This window comes from Eumetopias jubatus, unplaced genomic scaffold (genome assembly GCF_037043125.1).
Source record: "Eumetopias jubatus isolate StellerSeaLion01/CBP00866 unplaced genomic scaffold, mEumJub1_p1.0 scaffold_13, whole genome shotgun sequence".
Classification (NCBI taxonomy): Eukaryota; Metazoa; Chordata; class Mammalia; order Carnivora; family Otariidae; genus Eumetopias; species Eumetopias jubatus.
The window spans coordinates 27,617,937-27,643,012 of NW_028274819.1; the positions used below are offsets into that span (position 1 = coordinate 27,617,937).

The 25,076-nt window shown below is 38.5% G+C and overlaps 1 protein-coding gene across 6 annotated transcripts in view; it reads right to left on the reverse strand.

The window, feature by feature from the left end:
- The window catches only part of HIPK3 (homeodomain interacting protein kinase 3), a 90,054-nt gene extending 67,090 nt beyond the window's left edge, over positions 1-22,964 (reverse strand). For 2 of the 6 annotated variants that reach the window (XM_028087731.2, XM_028087728.2), the window contains exon 1: positions 22,752-22,964. The gene's annotated coding sequence lies outside the window, so the exon portion shown is untranslated. Of the gene's footprint in view, positions 1-21,943; positions 22,138-22,161; positions 22,395-22,751 lie in introns of those variants that run through there. The other 4 variants (XM_028087733.2, XM_028087732.2, XM_028087730.2 and 1 more) reach the window with 3 other exon arrangements.
- Between the last annotated feature and the right edge of the window lie 2,112 nt (positions 22,965-25,076).

Here is a 25,076-nt window from a genome sequence, read left to right on the forward strand (position 1 = left end):
ATATTTTCATTCAACTGGAAATAAGCAAACAGCTATACTAGATCAAAGTAAACCTTTAGTTCTGTTTACATGAAAACCCTGAATTCAGCGTTCTCTTCTGAACACTAATGTATATATCCAGGATACATATTAAAATAAGGTAGACACAAGAGCAGTTCATTTTCAAAAGTGACCTTATTACCAAACTCTGTTAAGGGAGACAGATGGAACAGGAAATGAAAAATACAGTTATGCTTGTTTTATCAGGTACAATGTACCAAGGTACCTTTAACCTGATATCCTCAAAACTAACAGAGCTAGAGAATTATCCAATGTGAAAAGAATAATGATATGTTCTACACTGTTAGTGTAGTACTAAGTTCACTAATAGAATGATGCGTCTTTAGTCAAATTACTAAACATACATTACAGATTATAATTGCCTTTCAGCATGCTATAATCAGCACCAGATACAAAAAGATTTCAAAGCACTATGTAAAAATCATTGAGCATACTAAAAAACAAAGAAAATACCCCCACCTACCCCACACAAGCAGTCCCCTACTACACCAAATTCCCATTATTCTTGTCTTTACCTGGATCCAAACATCTCTTCTAGCCTTGTTTCTCTCCCTCATCTCAATTAAACCTCAAGATCTGACCTGCCCTCGTCAATGCAGTACTTCACATTCTGTCCTCAAAATATTATCCATCTATTCCTATGATCTACCATCTCTGATTATCTATCTCCCACCACACAGATTCCCAATATCCTTTGCTAAATTCTAGTTTCTCTCCTTCTAGTACAACAGACTCAAAACTAACACCTCTCTTATGTAACACAAAAGGTATTTTTAAAGATGCTTAGTGGCAAACGAATCCAAAATTCTAAAACTGAATTAACTCAATCTTTTTCCTGACATACTTCAGGTATGATGAGCTTCTAAGAAGTGAAACACTTTAGGGGAGGTAGTTCAAAAGCAAAACTTTTTCAGAAAAGTAAAAGCACTTTAGGGAAGGTGGTCTTCACCAATGGATTTTTAAGTGCAAATCAGTAATTTAGTCATTTCAAGAAAGGAGCTTTCTACATCACTCTAATGACTTTCAACACTGCAAAATGCCTTTTTGAAAATAATAGGGTCAACCTAATTCACCCAGCTAGTGGACCAAAGAAAAATTACACTTTTTTTTTTAGATTTTATTTATGCATTTATTTATTTATTTTAGAGAGCGCACATGCACGCACATGCCCTCAGGGGAGGGACGTAGGGAGAGGGAAAAAGAGAATCTTAGGCTCCAGCCCCAGTGCAAGGCCAACCCAGGGCTCAGTCTCAGGACCCTGAGATCATGACCTGAGCCAGTCATGAGCCAAAAAGAAGAGTCTGTCACTTAACCAACGGAGTCACTCAGGCACCCTGAAATTACGCTGTTCTTAAACTACTTTTGCATTCCTCACAAAGTCTGGAACAGAGCTAAATGAATAAAAAGCCTCAAGCTATGCTACAGCCTCACATCATTTCAAACATTTTTTAAGACTTTTTTTTTTTTTAAGTAATTTCTACACCCAGCATAGGGCTCGAACTCACAACCCCAAGATCAAGAGTCACACGCTCCACCAACTGAGCCAGCCAGGCACACTTCAAGTTTATCTTTTGAATAAGATATTGCAAACATCAGTTTTATCAGAACTCTTCAGTTTTGTACAAATGTCTGTCTTGATTTCACAAAGTCTGACAAAGAGATCAAAGGAGATAGAATGAAGTCTTCTAGGTAACAATATTGTCTATAATCTAGTTTCATGTAAATAATAGATTTCAGCTTGGTTTATCCATAAAGATGTTGCTTTCATGATATACCTAGGAAAAAGGTTTACCTTGGAAATGTGTTTCAACTGAAAATTTGTGAACATTTCATGGGGTGGATAAAGGGACATTTTTCTTAGGAGCTTTATAAGTAAAAGATAAGGTATTAAATACAGAGAAGAACATTAAAAACAAATATTACACTATTTTAATGACACAGTGACTGATTAAAGCCATGAACTGAACAATTTGTTATTGCAATGGTATTTTTTTAAAGATTTATTTATTTATCGGAGAAAGAGAGAACGAGCATCAGGAGCAGAGGGAGACAGAGAGAATCTTCAAGCAGACTCCCCATTGAGCACGGAGCCCAACATGGGGCTCAATCCCAGGACCCCAAGATCATGACCTGAGCCAAAATCAAGAGTTGGATGCCCAAACAACTGAGCCACCCAGGCACTCCAGCAATGGTATTTTGACTTTATTTTGGATTATGTCATAAACATAATATTTTTATTAATATTAATTTGTTGTATGTACTCAAAAAAAAATCATGTAACAGCCCCTGAAAGACTTATGATACCACAAATGGAAACCATTGGCCAAAAGCTGTACTATTTGAGTTGAAGTTTAAATTTCTGCTAATTAACCTAATTTTCAACTTATTTTTCAAATGATAAATGAGTAATTTATGAAAATTATATTGAACTTTATTTTTAAGATTTTATTTATTTACTTGACACAGAAAGAGAGAGAGCACAAGAAGGGGGAGCAGCAGAGGGAGAGGGAGAAGCAGGCTCTCTGCTGAGCAGGGAGCCTGATGTGGGGCTTGATTCCAGGACCCTGGGATCATGACTTGAGCCAAAGGCTGATGCTTAACCAACTGAGCCACCCAGGCGCCCCTTGAGCTCACTTTTTAAATGTGTTATAGCTATATCCACTGTGAATATTATCAAATAATGTTTTAATATTATTTTAATTCTACCTTTACCATACTTATACCTGACAGACAGTTGGCCTATTCTCAGAGTTGTAAGTTTGAAGTTTAAAGATTCAATCACTTGAAGCAAAAGAAAATTTAGCTTCCTTCATTAGTACCCAAACTTTAATTTGTGACAATAAAACCTATCAGTGTGAACCTATCAGTGTTTTTCAAGACAAACATCAAAGAAATGAATATTTCGTGGAAGAAATGAAAAAACTGCTAATTTAATCCAATGGAAAACTCATCTATAAATTATTTCCTTTTTTTTTTTAAGATTTTATGTATTTATTTGTTAGAGACAGAGAGAGCACAAGCGGGGAGAGCTGCAAGCAGAGCAGGTAGAAGGAGAAGCAGGCTCCCTGCTGAGCGGGGAGCCCCATGCAGGACTCGATCCCAGGACTCTGGGATCAAGACCTGAGCCAAAGGCATTAACAGACTGAACACCCAGGCACCCCTTTATAAATTATTTTCATTTGTAAATTCAAATTTGGGGTACTATTTCTTTTTAAATAATCAAGTTAATTTACCTGAAATTGAATCACTCCTGCTTTTTTTCTTTAACATGTACAAACTACAAAGGTTAAAAAAGTACTTTACAAACTCCTTTGTATCTTGTATGGACTGAACAGGTAACCATGTGCTTCATTTTAGAACAGCTACCCGCCTCACCCTACCCCAACTAAAAAGAAAGATCTTCACTGCTTTATTTTTTTTAAAGTCTCCAGTTAGCGATTTCCCAAATTTTTATCATATAATGACCACCCATGAACTTACCATGAGAAGTCAACAGTGCTATATTTGTCCCTCATTAAACAGTTTCACACCCACATGCTCTAATTATTCTCCAACTAAAGTGCTAGAATTTCCTTCAAGAGGATAAACATAAAAGAGGAGGAAATCTTCACCAATTAATAGGTATTTCTACCTTCCCATTCCAAAGAACATTAAAAGAAAAAAAAAAAAAAAACCCAAACCCTGTACCTATAAATGTCTCACAACACAAAAAATACCCTGGGTGAGCCTACATGGAGGTTTGTATTTTTATGCCTTTCAGTTTAAAATTAATGTTATATGTTTTTAACATATCACAAACCTCTGAAAGAAGAAAGGTTTTCTTTAAACAAGATAGAAAAAGCATAAAGAGAAGACTGGAAAACCTGACTTTATTAAAATCTAAAATTGGTATGCATTTATCAAATGACTCCAAAAACAAAAATAAGCCACAGAAACAGAGAAGATACTGGCAACACACATAACAAAATATCTTTAGAAATCATATTGTATTTAGCAAAATTCAGTAGAAAAATGGACAGAAGATAGAAACGAGCAATTCACAGAAAAGGAAATACATGCCAAAAGACTTATTCTCAGTCTCACTAGTAATAAGGAAAACACTAATTAAAATAGTCAGACACCATTTTATAACCATCAGACTGACAAAAAGTAGGACAATACCCAATGTTAAAGAGTTGTAGGTCAACAGAGACTCTTAGAATCACTTTGAGAGCAAAGCTGAAAATGGACCCAGTCCGTAATCTATCAGTTGTTCCAGGTAGACATCCTGCCTATGGAAACTCACACACAAGTACAAAATGAAAAAAAACAAAAACAAACAACATAAAACACACAGGTAAAATAATGTTCACTGCTGCTCTGTATATAGTAGCAAAATTTTGAAAAAAACCTGATTGTCAAAAGAATAAAGTATGGTTTTTTCAGACAACGCACACAAGTGTGGCATATACCACAGTCATTGTATGTTTATGTACCACAAAAAAAGCAAAGAAACACCAGTTATAAGGGTGAGACACCACTGATTTTAAGATGTATCACAATTTCAAAGATATTAAAATGTGGGGAAAACTGTGTATGTTAGAATTAACAACATGCAACAAAATGAATTAACTGAAATTATGTATATGAACATGGATAAATCTCAAAACAACAATGTAGAACAAAAACAAGTTGCGGAAGTGCATTATCCTATATTTAAGAGCTAATAGCAGACAAACCTATTCTGTATTTAGATATATTAAGTATGTGGTCAAAGTATAGAAACACACGTGGAAATGATAAACATGCTGGAAAGAAAGGGAAAAGGAGGGACTTCAGCTACACGACCTGTTTGACTCTGCACCCAGGGTGACCGCTGCACAGGAAGTGATTCTATTACTCTCCATACTTTCACAGCCTACATTCAAGTTAACTTTTAAATGGAGAGGGAAAAAAATCTAAAAGAGAATAGAAAATCCTCTTTAATTGGTTGTATTTTTTAAAGTAAAAAAAAAACCACTTTAGCTATATTTTATTAGCATATTCAATAGCCATATACTATGTCAGGTTTTTGGGGTTTTTTTGTTTGTTTTTCAATTTTTCTTTCAATTTAAATCAAGTAAAGCCACTTACAAGCAGGAAGACATAGCAATGAAGAAAACATGTTTTTTCATCAATGAGCTGCTTCTAGCAAAAGGCAAACACACATAACTACATCACTGATAAGGGCAGGAACATAAGATGTGCGAGACATGCAGGTCCAAGAAGGAGAATGGAAATGATTAAAGTATGCTCCTATAGGAGCAAGAAAGGATTCAGTAAGTTAACCTATGAGCTAAATTTTGAAAGATCATGGGAAGAAGTCCCCTATGTAGAAAAGAATATTCCATGCAACACAACCAATAGCATATATAAAGGCTAATGAAAATATGATGTATTAGCCCACAAATTATGGTTGGCCAAATCTGACTCAGCCTATTTTTGTATGGTCCACAGGCTAAGAATGGTTTTTACATTTCTAAAAGGTTGTTTTAAAAAAAAAAAGTATACAACAGAGACCATATGGGGCTTGCAAAACCAAACTATTTGCCGTCTAGCCCTCAAAGAAAGCTTGCTAACCTCCACGCTAGAATATAACTTGCCAGGGGAGTGGGCCACTGGAGAAAACGATAATCCTTGAGAAGACAGACAACTGTAAAAAGAAAGCACAGATCATGAAGAACCTTGTCTTCCACGCTAAGGAGCTATAGGATGATGGGGGCCTCTGAAGGGTTTTAAACAGAAAATCAACATAATTATATCTGTATTATAGAAAGATTCCTCAGGTAAAGTTCTAAAGGATAAACTGGACAGAAACAATAATGGAAACAACAGCTGAAAGACTACCGTAATAGTCCAGGTAACGGCTGATCAGAGCCTCAGCAAAGGCAGTACCAAAGGAATGAAACGGTACTGATTACCAATAGGTAGCTAGGAGGAAGAACTACAGAGCTCAGCGAGGCGGGAAGAAAGGAAAGGACACAAGCACATTTCTGGCTTGAAAAACTGATAGCCAAATGATAATAGAAAACATAAAAAAAAAAAAAGGAAAACTGAGAGGAAAAATTGGATTTTAGACATGATGAGTCTGAGGTGTCTTGTACACAGCCCGAGTTCCCCTATGTACAGATTCTTTTAGAAAGGCCTGTATGGGGTGCCTGGGTGGCTCAGTTGGTTAAGCGACTGCCTTCGGCTCAGGTCATGATCCTGGAGTCCTGGGATCGAGTCCCGCATCAGGCTCCCTGCTCAGCGGGGAGTCTGCTTCTCCCGCTGACCCTCTTCCCTCTCGTGCTCTCTATCTCTCATTCTCTCTCTCTCTCAAATAAATAAATAAAATCTTAAAAAAAAAAAAAAAAAGAAAGGCCTGTATGCAGGTAGTTTACTTGGGAAGTTACCATCCCAGAGGGCAGGAGTGAAGGACATGGGGAAATAAGTCAGAAAAGAGGGAAAAGCAACTCATAAAATTCAACATTGGGCAACAATCATAATCATTGATTCAAACAAGAATTATCTAAAGATGCAAAAACTAGTGGGAGAAAGCTTTAAAATTAACAGAGTATTACTGTTGGGAAACAATTCACCATAGGTCTCTCGTGTTTCTCCTTGTCTTGCAAGGAAGGGCACTGACTGCCTTTGTTCCCAAGTATCTTTTCAAAGGATATTTGTATATCCCTGAACATCCCTGGAAGGTAGAGATAGTGTAGTGTCTTCCTCCAAGGCAAAGGGCAGGTTGTTTAATGCCCAGTGACTCCCTCTCGGTCCAATGTCAGGTCCACCTGCCCCTCATGAAAGATTCAAGTTTCCTAAACCTAGGGTTCCTCTCTAGCAATGCAACTGCTTTTGTGCAGAAGTTACCTGGCTGGCCCTGTTCACATCACCCCTGGGGGGAATTCAGAGCAAATACTAACACAATGACTATTGCTATTGCTGTAAGTTAGAAAGTCCTTTATCTCTGACCTAACAGTCTCCTATCTTCTGCCAGCTCCCATGGCTAATTTGTTAGCTTGCAAGACCCTTCAGAGCTTTCAACAATTACACAGTTTCGGGGCGCCTGGGTGGCTCAGTCAGTTAAGTGTCCACTCAGATCATGATCTCCAGGTCCTGGGATCAATTCCTGTATCGGGCTTCCTGCTCAGTAGGGAGTCTGCTTCTCTCTCTCTCTCTCTCTCTCTCTCTCTCCCCCTCCCCCCTCGGCCCCTCCCCTCTGCTCATTCTCTCTCTCTCTCTCTCTCAAATAAATTAAAATAAATTAAAACAATTACACAGTTTCAAAATATATCCTCATAAGACACAACAGAAAGAAATCAGCAGGTGCTACCTTAAGTGATCAAGGTTAAAATCACTAGTAATGGGACATTATCAACATCATGTTCCTCCTGATACGAATGTACTAAGAGGAATACATTTTACTATGATATTTCTAAGTACAAGAAAACAAATCCAAACTGAGGGCCATTCTACAAAATAACTGGTGGTATTCTTCAAAATGTCAATGTCAGAAAACAACACAAAGACTGAGAAACTTTTCAGATTGCAGATAACTAAAGAGACATAAAAACTGATTAGTCTTTGCTTTTAGGAAAAATATTAGGGGTAAAAATATAAATATATTAGGGGTAAAGGGACATTATGTCAGCAACTCAAAAAAAGTTCAGGAAAAAAATATAGAGAGAAAAGGTAAACACAAATGGAATAAAATATTAACATCTGAAGAATCCAGGTGAAAGACACATAAGAATTCTTTGTACTACTGTAACTTTTCCATAGGTCTGAATTTCTGTCAACTGACAAATAAAACAGAAGAAAAAGAATATGAGCGACAGGCACAAAACAATGTGTTTGTTTTTTTGGGGTCTTTTTTTGCATAAGGCAGCTCTTCAAGAGTTACTCATTTGGGAATGAACTGTTGAGTATTTTAGGCATGACCCAAATCACCTAAAATCTAGAATCATCAGACACACAATGAGTCCCTGGGACCATCTGCCAACATTAATAAAAAAAGTATTCATAAGCAGTGAGAAGAAATCTTTTCATTTAAAAGTATTACTTAATTCATAGTAGTTTTGGAACTTTTGGTCATTATGTAATCTCTCCAATGGAGACTAAAAGTAGAATTTCACTATGTGGTCCAATAAATTTGACAAAAAGGCCTTTTCATTCTTGAAAAGACAGAGAACCCTAGTACTAGTCTATACAAGGCTCTACAATAGGAATTAGAAAATAGAACCACATAACTAGCGCTATTCAGACAATAAAACGTAGTTTCTAGTCACACTGTTTCACTTCTCAATTACCTTGTTTAAAGTGCGTATTTATAAAAGACAAAACAATATGTCTTCTTAGAAAAGATAAGTACCCCAGAAATTTAACTCTCTTCATTGGCCATTTAAATATCAGTATTTTAAATACCTGTATCATTAACAGATTATTTTACCAGTATTCTGTCCAGGAAATTACTTACACTAAAATATCTCACATAAGAAACATTTTCACATAAATGAACTGCTACATATTATAAAGCTTCATAAAATAAACCTGCTCTCTGAGGTGCCTACAAAACATTTATTTGAAAACACTAAAGTCTTGGGTATTTTCCAGCAGTATTGTGAACAAAGCATCTAGAGAATGTGTTGACTATAACACAAATCAGCATGTTAAATAACAAGCTTCATCTGACTTAGCAAAACATTCCAACTTTTGGAACAGAAAATGACCTGTTGGACATTTCAAAGCTGCTAGAAATCACCCTGAAATACCAATTTTCTTTAGAAAGGCTAGAAAAGAGTTAATTAAAACAGTACTTAAGGACTACGCTTACTAAAGCATATAATTCTCTAGATTTTTTAAAGCTATCTAAAATCAAAACCCCAGGGGTGCCTCCTGGCTTAGTCAGTGGAGTATGCAACTCTTGATCTCGGGGTCGTGAGTTCAAGCCCTACATTGGGCACAGAGCTTACTTTAAAAAATTTAAATTTTTAAATTAAAATTTAAGTTTTTATAATAAATTAAAATAAAACTTAAAACTTAAAATTAAATTTTAAAAAGCAAAATAAAAGCCCAGAAATGAAATATTGATAGGAAATTTGACTAAAGATAAAAAGTTTACCCGAAGCACTCTCTTCCTTAAAGAAAACTTTAAGGCTAACAATGCAAATCTAAAACTTAAGTACAAAGAAAACTTTTCTTTAAATTGGTCATACAGTATCTGTCAATACCAGTTGCTAGAAAGTTGCTAGAAAATGCAAACAGTTCTATAACTCTGTGTTATGAACAACTCCCTTAACAGAAAGCCAAACGAATTATTTTTTTAAATATATACAAAATTGTTTTATTTTTTTATTTTTATTTTTTCTTAAAGATTTTATTTATTTATTTGACAGAGACAGACAAAGCAAGAGAAGGAACACAAGCAAGAGGAGTGGGAGAGGGAGAAGCAGGCCTTCCACAGAGCAGAGCCCAATGCGGGGCTCGATCCCACGACCCCGGGATCATGACCCGAGCCGAAGGCAGACGCCCAATGACTGAGCCACCCAGCTGCCCCTTACTTTCTATTTTATAGAAAATCTGTCCCAAAAGAACCACCACAAAATTTTTATTTTGTTATTAAAAAATGTAATTTTTAGGCAAAGATGAGTATGAAATATTAAAAACAAAAAATAAAAGTCCTTACCAGAATACCTCCTAACTTAATCTACCTCTGAAATCAACAAAGGAAGCTGAATCCTAGATTAATAATTTGATCAAATGTCCACTGCTGACAAAGCATTATAAAGGAAAACATTCTGCTGTTCTTTGTAAGAAATAATGATTCAAAGTTCTAAATAAACATTCATAAAATCAAAGGTCCTGTTCTATAAAACTTTTCAAAATTACAGGCTATCCTAAATAAACAACTTGAATATTCTCATTTTGTACTTCCACTAGTACAACATTCTACCTTCATAACTGAAAGAGAACTATCACTCCAAAGTAATGTATATCACAAGAACTAAAAGTCTAAAAACCAGCCATGTTGAGAAGAGTAGCTGCTCCCCACCCCACACACCCACACAGATAAGTTTTGCATTTGGAAAAGCTGAAAAGACAAATATTGACAGCAGTATAAGCTTGATTATAGTACTCTTAGTTTTGAGAAATATTTATGAACAGCATTTTAGGGCTTGAAAAAATAAACTGCAACAAAAAAGTCAGCCACTTCTTTTCAGATTCTGTTAAGAACCTACAGGGCCCTTAGGTGACCTACACTGCTAAATTCAAAGTTGTTGGGTTTTGCTACAAATATGTTCTCTCCCTACTCATATTTTAGTTGCCAGATATGCTACTTTATATAAATGTCTTTTTTTAGAAATTTAGTAAGTACCTTCAAAAACCTTTCTAATGTAAAAACACTATTTTTTAAGTTTCAAATTTTAACTGTCATATATATCTTGTGAACTGGGGTCTCACAATGGCTTCAGGAAATCCTGTGCTTCAGGAAATTCTCTATGGTGTCTAATCAGAAACAATAGAAGGAACAGAAATGAAAATATGTTAAGAAAAATAAAGATCTCTTTCTTATTCTCATGACAAATGTGAGGAAGGGACAAGGCAGAGATTTTACAACAAGCCTCCCTAGGAAAGCCAGAAAGAAACTAAAGAACAACGTAAATTCATAAACACCTGAAGAAGAAAGAAAACAAGCAGCTTCTCAAAAGAGTACTCTCAAAGCAAGGACACTGAATTCTTAAAAATCTATTAGAACGGCTTATGTTTGGCTCTACCTCTAATCATTAACTTTTTTAAATGACACACATTGTTGGGGCACCTGGCTGGCTCAGTTGGTAGAGCATGCAACTCTTGATCTCAGGGTTGAGAGTTTGAGCCCCACATTGGGGACAGAGATTACTTTTTAAAAGAATTAATTAAAAAAACAAAAATTAAAAATTAATAAAATAAAATGACACATTGTTGGGTTGCTTGTAATAAGCCAAAAACTGCAGATTTATATGGGCTTAGCAAGGGTCACATAAACATTTCTTTCTTCTACTACTAGCCCCACAGAAACACTGAAAAAAAAAATTTCACCTTAGTGTAAAAAGTCACACTGCCATACATGATATTATCTCTATGTATTAGAATCACAACCGTAAGAAAATCATATTCAAATCTATCAGCTGAAGAGATTTTTTAAATGCCATCAACATATTAAAAAGATAAAAAGATGATTACAAAAGTTTAATTCCATTTGAAAATGCATAGCTAACACATTTTAAGTTCAAAAATGAAAGCCAGCTATTGATCCCATGGGATAAAATAAAGAAAAATATGTTAAATCATTTGACTGAAAATGGCCACACAACAGTTAACAGTTTACTGACGAGAAATTTATTCTCAGATAATAACTAAAAATCTCATACTGGCCAAAAGTAACTTCATGTCATTTTTCTGTCATTTGCATAAGAAGCTAGATAGAATCTCAGATATAAAGTAATGATTACATATCAATTATACATGATGAATATGCCAAAACAGTTATTTTATAACAATGTTAACACTTAAGGGGCACCTGGGTGGCTCAGTCGGATAAGCATCTGCCTTTGGCTCAGGTCATGATCTTGGGATCGAGCCCCATTCTCAGCGGGGAGTCTGCTTCTTCCCCTCCCCCTGCTCCTTCTTTTTCTCCCCCTGCTCCTTCTCTTTCTCCCTCTCAAATAAATAAAATCTTTGAAGAAAAAAAAAATTAAAATGTTATTTGTTCATAGTAACCTTGCAAGTTGAAAGGACAAAAATGATCACTAAGCCGTTACCATTACCTGGAATCAGACTGCTAGAATATGGGTAGACTAGACTAATATGTGAAATTTAACTATTTTGCCATAAAAACATGAAAAGATACACATTGTTCACTCCAGGAAGAGGGGGAATTTCAGTATGAAAATAATTTTTACATTATTCAATTACTATAAATTACAAAATATTCAGGAAAAAGAACCTATTTCCTTCTAGTCATTCTAACATGTTTTATTGTATGTTTACAATCATAGGACATGTATATTTTAGTATATGTGCTGCCGAAGCAAACACTCATAGTACATGTATAACTTGATATGCCAACTTGTTCTCTCTAGGATAACTTAGATATGTTCTATGTAGGATATTTTGAATAGCAGCATAATATTCTACCACGTGCATACTATAATTTGTTGAACTGCTTTTTCCAATTTTTCCACTATATTTATATAAAGTTGTGATGAATTTTCATATAAATAGCTTTTATACATTCTTAATTTTCTTAGTATGGATTTCCAAAAAGGAAACTTGATAAATACTACCAAATTTTGCTTTGCAAAGTGCAAATTTTGCTGGTTTTTTTAAATGCATCAACCAGAAATAAATATTTTAAGATTTAAAGTTTCAAACATAGGGGCGCCTGGCTGGCTCAGTCATACAGCATGTGACTCTTGATCTCAGGATTGTGAGTTCAAGCCCAACACTGGGCGTAGAGATTACTTAAAAATAAAATCTTTAAAAATAAAATAAAGTTTCAAACATAAACTCCAACAGAAATGACTGAAGATACCAAAAAGGAAATACAGAAAAAGAAACAATGTGGAAATAAGATAATTCAATCTGAGCTACCTGTGGGGGGAAAATATGGAGCTCAATACTTCAAAAGATGAGCTGAAAGCTAAGAGTAGGGTACACTATAAATGCAATCATCTGGAGGAATACATAAATTGTGAATAAAAGAAACTACTGGAGAGGTTAGTGGGAGTAATTTCACTGGAGTGGCATGGACAGAACTATACTGCCAAGGGCTAAGAAGTGAATACAAATTTAAATAGAAGCTAGAATACACATTTAAGAAGTTTGGAAGAAATAAAAAGGTAGACAGGTCCATAGATTGGAGGAGGCACAATTAAAAGATGGCTGATTAAGATCGCAGATATCTGATCATTTTTAAAGGCTGAAGAAAAAGGGCCCAAAAAGGTGGGGTGGGGGAGCCTTGAAGTTATTGGACAGCCTCAAGATGCTGAAAAACACATTTCAGGATGAAATCCACAGGAGAGAAAAGAAAATAATCTTGGAGGGAAGGAGATGTTTCAGTCCTTGAGAGAGTGAAAACACAAAGTGTATACTGGTATAAGTTACATTCAGAGGCAGAGGGTTGGAAATCTTGAGGAAGTTCCTTACCTACTGACTTCTACATAGGAAACAGACTCATCTGCTAGAATTAAAGGAGGAGTAGAGTAAGGTTTTGAGAGGTAAAGTGTGTATATGACACATTCTCAAGTGCTTGGGCAGGTATCTGTAAAGCTGCTTAATAAAGGCACTATACTTTTTTTTTTTAAGATTATATTTATTTATTTGACAGAGAGAGACACTGCGAGAGAGGGAACACAAGCTGGGGGAGTGGGAGAGGGAAAAGCAGGCCTCCCGCTAAGCAGGGAGCCCGATAAGGGGCTCAATCCCAGGACCCTGGGACGATGACCTGAGCCGAAGGCAGACGCTTAACAACTGAGCCACCCAGGCGCCCAGGCACTATACTTTGATTAAAGGATATAGGTAGAGCATAGCATGACTGTATTTGATTACTTTTATGATAATTATATATTTGATTCCCCAATGTCTACTAGAGGTTTTATATCCATAAAAACCTTTAAGACATGGTCTCTGACCTCAACAGTTCAGATACTATTTTATATTTTGAAATGTAAATATTTCCCAAAATGTAATGGATTAGGTTACCTCCTAATAGGTTATAAATTGATGTATTTCATTTTCTTCCAATCAGACTAACAAGAAACAATTTCAAGCTAGATATACCTTCAGATGTGAGATACTTAAGAGAGATTTTAGAAGTTACAGAGTAGCCACTAGAAATACTTTCAGAAATGCCACACTATAAGGACTTAGGGCAACTCACAAGACAAACATCCCAATTGTTTCTACTCAAAAGTACTGGCAAAACCAACTATATTATAATCCCTAACACCCTAAGTACATTTCTGTACAGAATTCAATTTTAAATACACATGTATAATAAATATCAAAATATCACCAAATTGTCAAATCTCATTAAGAATGTATCATATGCAATTATAATAGGGCAATGTAATACTTCTTGCCCTTTGCATGACTCGGCTTAAAGGACCCCAAATTAAACATGCTTCTGATTTACATAAATTAAGTACACAAATAATATCCCTTTTGTATAGTGGTTTCAAATAAGATATACCTAGCAATTTCAATCTTCTTAAAAGTACCTTAAAATGGAATTCTATCTATACCTTCTTTTCACCTTCTATTTTCTTTCCACCGATTGGCATAGGAATGAGGTTTGGAGAGCTCTGCATTCCAAATTTAGAAGGTAATATAGTTAGAAAAGGCAAACCCATTAGAATTTTCTCAAGCAATGCAAGAATTGTGCCTGTCCAAAAGGAAAACCCATGAGAATAAGAACTAGATTGGTTAAGAAATATGAACTTCCGCTTGATTTAAATTAACATACAACATCTCTCTATAATGCCATCAGACTATTAAACTGGTTAGACTGATGGAAAAGCTTTTAACAGAAATTAAATTCATAGAATTGTTTTCGTATTTTTTAAAGATTTATTTACTTATTTTAGAGAGAGCACGGGTATAAGCAAGGGTAGGGACAGGGAGAAGGAAAGAAATCCTCAAGCAGACTCCCCACTGAGTGCAAAGCCCAACGGAGGGATTGATCCCAGGACCCTGAGAGCATGACCTGGGCTGACACCAAGAGTTGGCCCCTTAACCGACTGAGCCACCCAAGTGCCCCCAATTTTTTTCATATTTTTAAATGACTTTTTTTGGCTTTAAACATTACAAGGAGTAGCAAGTATGAATATACAACTTTCAGAAGCTGAACCATTCCTGATATTTTAAACTTTATTTATTTTTAAAGATTTTATTTATTTATTTATTTGACAGAGACAGAGACAGCAAGAGAGGGAACACAAGCAGGGGGAACGGGAGAGGGAGAAGCAGGCTTCCCTGCTGGGGCTCGATCCTAGGATCCTGAGATCATGACCTGAGCCGAAGGCAGACGCCTAACGACTGAGCCACCCAGGTGCCCAAACTTTGTTTATTTAAATAAACAGTTTTTAAAAACTTGAACATGCTATATATAAATCATTGTTTTTCTCAGGCAGTGTTTTCCGGCTCACATACACATACGCAAGTATAAAAGAAAATTTATAGTACTTGGCTAATTCCGCCTACTATTTGCTCAAACAAGAACCATGTCTTACTCTCTTCATTCATAGCAGAGTACTTTGCACTTAGCGGACACCCAAATATATACCAGGTAAAATAGTTTCCACACACATATTTTATCACTGTTTTACCTGACATAATAGAATTTAATTGTGGTGAGAGTCTGTGATCCAGCTACAAAAAATATTTAAAGCATAGTAACCAGATTAAAAACCTAGTATTTTTGAAGCCAATACTATTCTTATCTAACTTAAAACACAAAACTACGGGGTGCCTGGGTGGCTCAATCATTAAGCATCTGCTTTTGGCTCAGGTCATGATCCCAGAGTCCTGGGATTGAGCCCCGCATCAGGCTCTTTCCCACTCCCCCTCTCTCACTGTCTCTCTCTCTCTCTCTCTCTCTCTCTCTCTCGGTCAAAAAAAAAAACAAACCCACAAAACTACAATTAATATACTGCAGAGATACTTGTACTGTCTCTAGTGAAACTGATTACAAGTTGGCCCAAAACATGTTTTGAGAATGTAGTGAAGCATAGCATCATAGCTATAGGCTATGTAGCTCATAACCTGCAATTTTCATTGTGATTTTATGTCACTTTACCCTACTTAATCTCAATATAAATTGACATAAATTACATATTTAAAGCCCTCTGAAGTATTAATTTAAATTTTACTTTAAAAGAAGTATCTCTAGAAAGTCAGGTTCAATTTTCAATATGTTGTCACTCTCTCTAACTTATTAACTATTTAAGACTGTACATTATATACCTAAAGTCGTACAGTTTACCAAACCTACAAGACTCTCGTATTATTAAACAGGTAACACACAGTCAAAATATACACAAATGATATCTTTAGGCCTTTAAATCACCACTTTATAGGGTATGAAATATTTTCTAAGCAAGTTATTTTCGGCAAATGTTTCAAAGTTTACTATTGTTTAAGAAAACTAAGATATTTTGTTTAATTTATGAATAACATGCAACAAAAGTAGGGGGAAGCTGAAGAATTTGAAGTTAACAAACACTTTTAGTAAGTCACATGCTTTTTAATTTCTAAACTGGAAAACAGATCTTCCTCAACTTAAACGGGGTTACATCCCAATAAACCCATCATAAGCTGAAAATACGTTTAATACACCTAATCTACCGAACATCATAGCTTAGCCTTGTCCACCTTAAACTTGCTCAAAACACATTAGCCTACAGTTGGACAAAGTCATCTAACACAAAGCCTATTTTATAATAAAGTGGAAATATCTCATGTAATGTATTCATACTGTACTGAAAGTAAAAAAAGGAATGGCTGTGTGGGTACAGAATGGCTTTAAGTACATCATTACTGACCCTCATGATTACATGGCTGATGGGGAACTGTGGCTCTCTGCCTCTGCCCAGCATCAAAGGAAGAGTATCGGGCGCCTGGGTGGCTCAGCTGGTTAAGCGACTGCCTTCGGGGGTGCCTGGGTGGCTCAGTTGGTTAAGCGACTGCTTTCGGCTCAGGTCATGATCCTGGAGTCCTGGGATCAAGTCCCACATTGGGCTCCCTGCTTGGCAGGGAGTCTGCTTCTCCCACTGACCCTCTTCCCTCTCGTGCTCTCTATCTCTCATTCTCTCTCTCTCAAATAAATAAATAATCTTTAAAAAAAAAAAAAGGGAAGAGTATCAGGGGGCGCCTGGGTGGCTCAGTCGGTTAAGCGTCCGCCTTCGGCTCAGGTCATGATCCCAACAACCTGGAATCGAGCCCCACCCACATCAGGCTCTGTGTTCAGCAGGGAGCCTGCTTCTCCCTCTCCCTCTGCCTGCCTGCCTACTGGTGATCTCTGTCAAATAAATGAATAAAATCTAAAAAAAAAAGGAAGAGTATCAGACCCCCACACTGCTAACCTGGGAAAATATCAAAATTCAAATTTCCAAGTACTGAATGTATATGACTTTCACACCATGGTAAAGTCAAGAAATCCTAAGTCAAACCATGGTAAATAGGGGATCATCTGTAATTGGCTAGTCAAATGTAGCCAGTTTTATAGTTTCTATCAAATTCTATAAAGGCAATGTTCTTGGCAAGCCATATGTAATCAAATGTGATTCATAATAAATAGCTACAAAATTCTAAAGGGGGGGAGGGAATGACTCATTCTGTTCATCTAATTATTTCAATATCAAATCTAAATAATTTTTTTCCAGTTAGAAAAGATGCTCCAGCATTAACAATATGCAAAATAAAACAATTTATCTGACCACCTCTGGCAATCCTCTATTTTCAATGAGACCAAGAAATGGTCTTTCACAATTTAGATCCTTACCTAAACGATTAAGTACAGCTCAAAGGAACAACGTACTTTATTATTCTTCTCTAAATCTCCACTTCTTTTAGGTGTAATATTTTTATTTAAAAAAAAAAAAAGGTAAAGCAGCAAAGAAAATGCAACATGAAAAGTGTATTTGGAAATCTAATTTTTAAAAGAAGAAGAGAAGAGATGTTAATACCAGAAAGTAAAAATGGACTGAGTGACAGATAACAGAAAAATTGGGTTTTAATTCAGTTTGAAAAACCTACATTCATTTATTATGCACCTTAGTTTATTTTTAAGTATCTCCAAAAACTAAAAAAAAAAGTTATTCCTATATATCAAGCTCATTTTAATGGCAGTAATATGTTCTGTGCTCTTCACACTTCTGATTTCAAATTAGGCATTTAACATAAGATTTTTGTAATTGTACAGGACGTTTATCTTCCCTAAATTCTACATTAAGGAAAAGTAGTTTCGATTGAAGAAATAAAAGGCACAAAAAGGAAGGGTGTGTAAGTGGTTTTTAAAAACTGGTCAGGGATGATACATAGATATTACTTCACAACTCTCATCTTTTAAGAGGTGTTATGGTGTATTCTTAATCTTTCGCCCAAGCTACCACATATTTCACTGATTTTATATCTAAGTGAACTCTGGTCTCTAGCAAATTAAACATTTAAGTCAAAACAGATTTCTAAGTCTCCCAAATTCAATTAAATCAACCTCTTCCCCCAACTTAGGGCCCAGCTTCCTCTACCTTACCTGTCCACTAGCTTCCCTCCCACTCAAGTCTTCCCCCAGCAAGGAAAAATTCTCACTCTCTTAGAAAATTAAAGAAATTGTTTGGGTCAAAGTAACAAAATATATTTAAGGTAAAACATATTGCCCTTGGCTTGTTTCCGTTCAAAGACTTCCTGTTGGAAAAAGATAACTTTCTAAAGTACTGACTTGGCCATACCTACTAAATACAAAAGATAAATCAGTTTACTGACTTAACTGTCCTCAAGCCACAAATGCCATCCCTAAAAATATAGTATTTCCAATACTCAACCAGTTTTTTTTTTTTTAATTTCCACACAAGTGCTAACAGCGGAGGCTCTAGGTCCCCAGCATAACAGTGCATGCCTCAGAATCCAGACAATATGTTGCCTTTGTGTAGTGACATATGGCCCAAGTATCAACTGAGGAGAGCAGCCTGATCTGCCAAATAGGTCAAGGTCTAATCTGACAAACATTTAGGTAAAATGTGTAACATACATGTCCAAATACTGATTCTAGCTTTGTCCTAACAGTGATTAAGATAAGGTCCAAAAGAACAGCTATGACAAAACTACAGAAGCAACACACTAACATTAAGTTGTTTCTCTCCACTTTTTTTCTTTCCCCAAATCACTCTTAATCCAACCAAAAGAAGTGGACTGTGTTTCCTTAGGTCAGCCACGTAAGTGCTTTGGCTACCCTGAAAACTTACACTGATTCCAAACTTCGATTCCTAGGGTGCTTGGGTGGCTCAGTCAGTTAAGTGTCTGCCTTTGGCTCAGGTCATGATCCCATGGTCTTGGGATGGAGTCCCGCATTGAGCCTGCTTCTCCCTCTGCCTCTCCCTCTCCTCCCTGTTTGTTCTTCTCTCTCTCAAATAAATAAAATAAAATCTAAACAGAAAAACAAAAAAAATTCGACTCCAAATATATATTCCTTTCAACTTATGTTAAGTGTTCAAAGATACTAGACAAGTTATTTTTTTAAGCAGCTGGATCCAGAACCAATAAAGACATTTATAATAATTCCTTTAGACTTACATTTGTATCATATAGAAAGGGTTACCATAACAAAGCTTTCAGCAAGTTGGCAGGCAGGCAAGTAGGGGACACTTTTAAAGAAGTAATAAAATAGACTGGTAGATTCCTCCATTTTAACAAAATTCTAGTAGTTGTGTACCTCTAAGATAAACATACCACACTGGAAGTCTCAACTTCAGACATTAGAAAATTAGGACAGCTGCAAACCCAGAAATTTTTACATGAACATTTCTTTTGGCAGCAACAATATAACCATATAGCAACTTATTTTGTGTCCTCTAATAGTTAAGAGGCAAGAATAACTCTGGAGAGATATTTCCAATACAGAGAACTTCAAAGTTCCTTAGAACACACTTAAATCTAAATATTGCCATGACATCTTTATCTCCAAACTCAAACAAAAATGGAATGCAATGGAAACTACGTTATTTATGCCTTTTAATTAACTACCAATAACGCAATTCTAATCTACCACATCACCACCTTTGGTGAACTGCTGCAGAGAGAACACAGAAAACTAACTTCAAAAGTCACCAGAATAAGTCACTCTAACACTCCAATGGAAAATAACATGTAACCAAGTATTCCATTTAACTGATGTGAAACAGGTTTAGGAAACAGTATTTCAGCATTCTGAAATCCACACTTTCTCTTTCCTACCTATAAATGCCATCAGTGTTCATGTACCAATATTTAAAACAAAAGCTCAATCAGAAAGTTCATTTGACAGCTGTTGCTATTTTAAGTTGCAAGGGAAAAAAAAGCTTTCAATATCTTACAATAAACAAATAATACTTAGTGCCCTGCCATACTAGCTACAGTAGCCTACCTCTGTAATTTGCACCTTATTTTATGTACTCCATGACAGAACATCCAAAAAATTAAAATAGTATGATCTGAAGCTTCTTTTCAAGCATGTTTACAAGAAGAATTATCTCATAAAAACCATCCACTTTTATGTGACTCTAAAACTCCATGCCCAGAAGCCAATGACTGGTTTATAAGCAAGATAATGACTAGTTCAATGGAAAAGGTATTATGACAATAAACGAAGACTGCCTCACCATGTTATGATCTGCTTGCCTAATATGTGTTTAGCTACTGTAGTCAGCAATGTCCAAATATAAATTTGAAACATTTAATGACTGGTTCTGTTCTAGATTTCAAGCTCATCTTACCTTTTTAAAACATAGTTTTAATCTAAGGCTCTCCACAAAAAAAAAATCTTTTTTAGAAAATATATTCCCTAGAGTAGAGAAAAACTTCAGGAACAAATTGTTATTCAATTTTACGGTAAGTACAAAAAAAATTCCACAGTGAAATGTGCAAAATCTCAAATATTTCAACACACTTCTACCTTAACAGAAATTAAAATCAAGTAAGTTTCAAAAGTAAAAGAAAAATAAGCCTCAAACAGGTTGAGCATTATATTTTATAAATAAGAGTTGTCTATATTTTATGAATGGACCCATAAATATACCAAGAAAACCTTAATTTAAAAGTACTTTACCGGGTTGGTTACATTTCAATTACTGTTAAGTGGCATGAAGGCATAAGGCAGCCAATAAAACTATAAAAAATATTTTTTTAAAAAGGTAAGTTTTGTTGAATAAGTTTACTAAGTTTAATACAGTTTAATCATGACCTATCAAAACCTTATCATAGCTCACTGTATAAAATTAGCACGGCACTTGCAAACATAAGCAGAATCTAGACTTATCAAACATATGGTGAGGCCTGCCCAGCTTCTGAAAAACTAAAGGAGAATGTAGGATTAAAATGTTTTAGCTGGGTAACAAAGCCCACCGATCCTGCTCAAAAAGTTTTCAACAAAAATCTGATCAAAAAGGGCACCTCTTAAAAATTTTAAAGCACCAAGAAATTAAAACTTTTTTTTTAAAGATTTTATTGATTTATTTGACAGAGAGAGAGAGCGAGAGCAGGAACACAAGCAGGGGGGAGCGAGAGAGGAAGGAGCGGGGAGCCCGATGCGGGGCTCGATCCTAGGACCCTGGGACCATGACCTGAGCCGAAGGCAGACGCTTAACGACTGAGCCACCCAGCCGCCCCTAGAAACTGAAACTTTGAAATAAATTGAAATGGTGTGAATATAAGTGATTCCACGCCAGAAGCTATACAGCTAACAAGCAAATACCTAAAAGCGGGGAGAGGGATTCAACCGATCTCCAAACTACTACAAGGTACACAAAAGCACAAGCACAGGCTGGTCTACCAGCTAACTTTCCCGGCCCAGGACCAGGGAGACATCAAAGTTGACAACAGAATCAGCCATGAGCTTTCCCTGTAAACCGGACGATAATCTGAACTTCACTGTTGCTAATAGAACAGCCTTATAATTAGAAGCAGCGACCTGACAGGTGGAAAAATAAATTCTAACAGGGCAGCAAGAGGTTGTGAAAACACAGTTCAAGGACTGAACATGTTATGACCACTCGGTAACAGGTCCAAGGTAATTTACGCACACACCCTTTAGCTCAATTCCTCAAGCCTAGATAAGATTGGGAAACAGGCTTCACTGAGAGCCACATACCATTTTAAAACAGCCGTCTCCCTCCCGACAGGAAAACAGACATTCCCATCCGAAGTCTTTCCGAGAGTTCTCCGCGAAGGGAAGCGGGCGGCCGCCACCTTAACGAGAGAAGCCGGCAACAGCCCCGCCGCGCGGCCGCCACGCCTTCCTCCCGCCGCGGCAGGGGACGCGGAGCGGCGGGTCACATTTCTCCTCCCCAACAATCAACACGCACTCACGTCTCCAGAGTTGACACCCTCTAAAGCGGCCGCTCGGCGACGCTGGTGACTGGGCCACAAAGCCAGGGACGCAGCCATCGGCTGGGGCGCTCAAGTTGCGTGCGTGCGCGCGCGTGTTTGTGTTTGCTCCCCGTAATAAAAGACAAGAGGTCTCCGTAGTTACGGCCTAGGGTTGCGGTGGGGAAAGAGGCCCCCTGTGGGACTAAACAAAACTTCGGTTGCTGGGAAGAGCCGTTGCGCAACCCTGGCAGGGGAAGGCCGGGGCCGCCCAGCCCGGCTCCAGCGCGGCTTCCCGGAGGCTGCGCCACCGCTCGCACCAGCCACGCGCGGCCCCAGCGTCCGGCGGCCTTCGGCCCCGAGCGGCCCCCGGACCCGCCACCCGGCGGGGAGCCGCGGCGGAAACGCGGAGCACCGGAGCGCAGGGGATCTGCCGGGGATGTAGGACGCGCGACGGGTGCGGGCCGCTCCGGAGGGGTTGGGCCTCGCCGGGGTCCGGCTGAGGGGCCCGGAGGCCCCGAGAATGAAGCTGGTCCCCCCCACCCTGGGGTGGGGGCGCCCCGAGCCCCTCTCCCCTCTCCCTCCTCCCTTACCTTCCTAGAGGCCTGAGCTCTCCCCTCTTCGGGCGGCCGCGGCCCTGAGCATGTCCGGAGTGGGGTGCGGGGCCGTGCCGGGGACAGGGAGCCAGGCGCTTCAGCAGGCGGCACCACCCAGCCCGGGCTCAGCCCCTCTCCGCGGCCGCTGCCATCTTGTCCTGGCGGCTGAGAGGAAACGGCGAAACACCCTCCCCCGACCGCTGCTGCTGCTGCTGCTGCTGCTGCTGCTGCTGCTTCTCTGGCTGCTGAGCGCCGGGCCCGTCTCCCTCATCTTCCTTCCCGGGGATTTGGGGTGGGGACGACAGGGCTGGGGCGAGGGGTGGCGAGAGGCCGGCCGGCCGGCCTCCGACTGCTGGGGCCTACGGGCGGCGCAGAGTGCGGGGCCCGCGGCGGCTGGGGCCCATTCCTGACGCCCCTGCCGCGAGAGGAGGAGAAGGAGACAGCCAGGAGAGGCAGCGACGCCGGGGCCCGCGGCTCGGTCTCCTCAGGCCGCCGCGCTGCCGGCAGTCGTCACGGAGGCAGCTGCCGCCGGTCGCCCCAGTCTCGGGCCCCTCCTCCGCGCCCGCCGGCCTCGGCCGCCGCCTCCGCAGCGCCACCGCCCGCCGGGCCGCGCTGCGCGCCGAGCCCGGGCGGCCCCGCTCGCCTCGGGCCGCGGCGCCTCCGCGAAGCCCCTCCCCGGGGCCCGCCCGCAGCCGCGCCCTTGTAACTCCGAGCCCGCCTGGCGGCCGGCGTGGACCCGACCCGGAGCTCCCTCCCGCCGGCCCGCCCGCAGAAGCAGCATCCGTTAGCGCCCCCTCTGCTGTTCTGAACCTCATTCTAGGCCCACTCCGACAAAAATACACATTTAAAAAAAGATCCTAACCCCCCAAAGAAAGGATTAAAATGAGGAAGCGGGATTTTACAGGCCTTTCGAGATGCCGTAATCACAACTTCCCCTTCCACCCCTTTAGGATCTGTTTCTTGGCGACTTGTTTTTTTTGTTTGTTTTGTTTGTTTTTTTAAGGGTCCAAAAATAAAGAAAGGGGAAATGCTTGGTCAAGTGAACAGTCCCAGTCTAAAATAGGTCCTTCCCGCTCCCCCATCGCAAAGAGTCAAGAGAATTGTAAAATCGGGTTAAAGAACGGGGAAAAGGCCTTCTTGCACATTTTCCAAGAGCATCTCTAAGGTCCCAAACCCCTTAATTGTGAATTATACCCACCTCTGCATTGATAACTCTCCATCAAGTTAGTTCCCCTCCCAGAGACTAGTTACCTCTCTCCTGGAGACTAGGAAATCAACAGAATGGCCCATCTCAACGTAATCATAGAACTGTAGAATTTTAGAGATGAAAGAAACTTAGAGATCCTTGGTCCAAACTCAAGCTAGGACAGGGCTTCAGAGAAGCTTCTGTGACCTGCCCAAGACTATACAGCAAAGCCCTGGTCTGCACACCCTGTCCCCTTCTTTTCCCTAAGAAACCGCTGACCTTCTAGTACCTATCATTGAGAGTTAATTTTTTTAATAATTATTTTCTTTTGTTCCTAATCAATGTTTAATGGGGGGAGGGGAGGACTGAACACCTTTCTCTAAGGAAGTGTCCTTTCTTTGTTCCTTTCATCATCTTCATTAGGAGGTTTGACTCTACCACATATGTATTTATCCCCAGACATTTCCTATTGCAGTAACTGGGGGAGGGCAAAGGGAGTGGCAAAGTGCTGCATATTTAATACTACACATTTATTCCCTGCTGCTTTTCAAATGGAGGGGAGTATTTTTGAGAAGGCCTTTTAAAAAGAGAAGAGGATAGTACGCCCTGAAGCAGTTGGAAGTATTTTCGAATGACAGTTGTTTTCTTCAAGTTAGGGAGGATAACCAGTTGAAAAGTCTTCCAAAATAGAAAAACAAAACAATGACTGTCTCTCAGAGAGATAGCAGCATATTAGCCATTCCTTTTTACTTAGTATTTAGTTACTTTTGATTTTTTAAAAAAAACAATAGTTAAAAGAACCAAAAAAGGATAAAAACACTATTCACAGGAGAAAGTTACAATTAAAAAAAAATCTTAGTGAAACAAGGGAACTATTCCACTAGAACTTCGAATTTCCAGAACTTTGGCTAAATATTTCTCTAGATCACTTTTAATAAGAGGCTTCAATTCTCCCTATTTTGTGGCATTACTACATTTATGGAAAAGCTGAAAAGGAGGAGGATTTTTTTTTTCCTTTCTATCCCTGACATTGCTCTCCACTGTACTGTAAGTTCCAGAAGGGGATTCTGTCTTCTTTTTTTTTTTTTAAACAGTTGCATTGCCAGTGCTTACAGTGCCTGATTTATAGTTGTTTT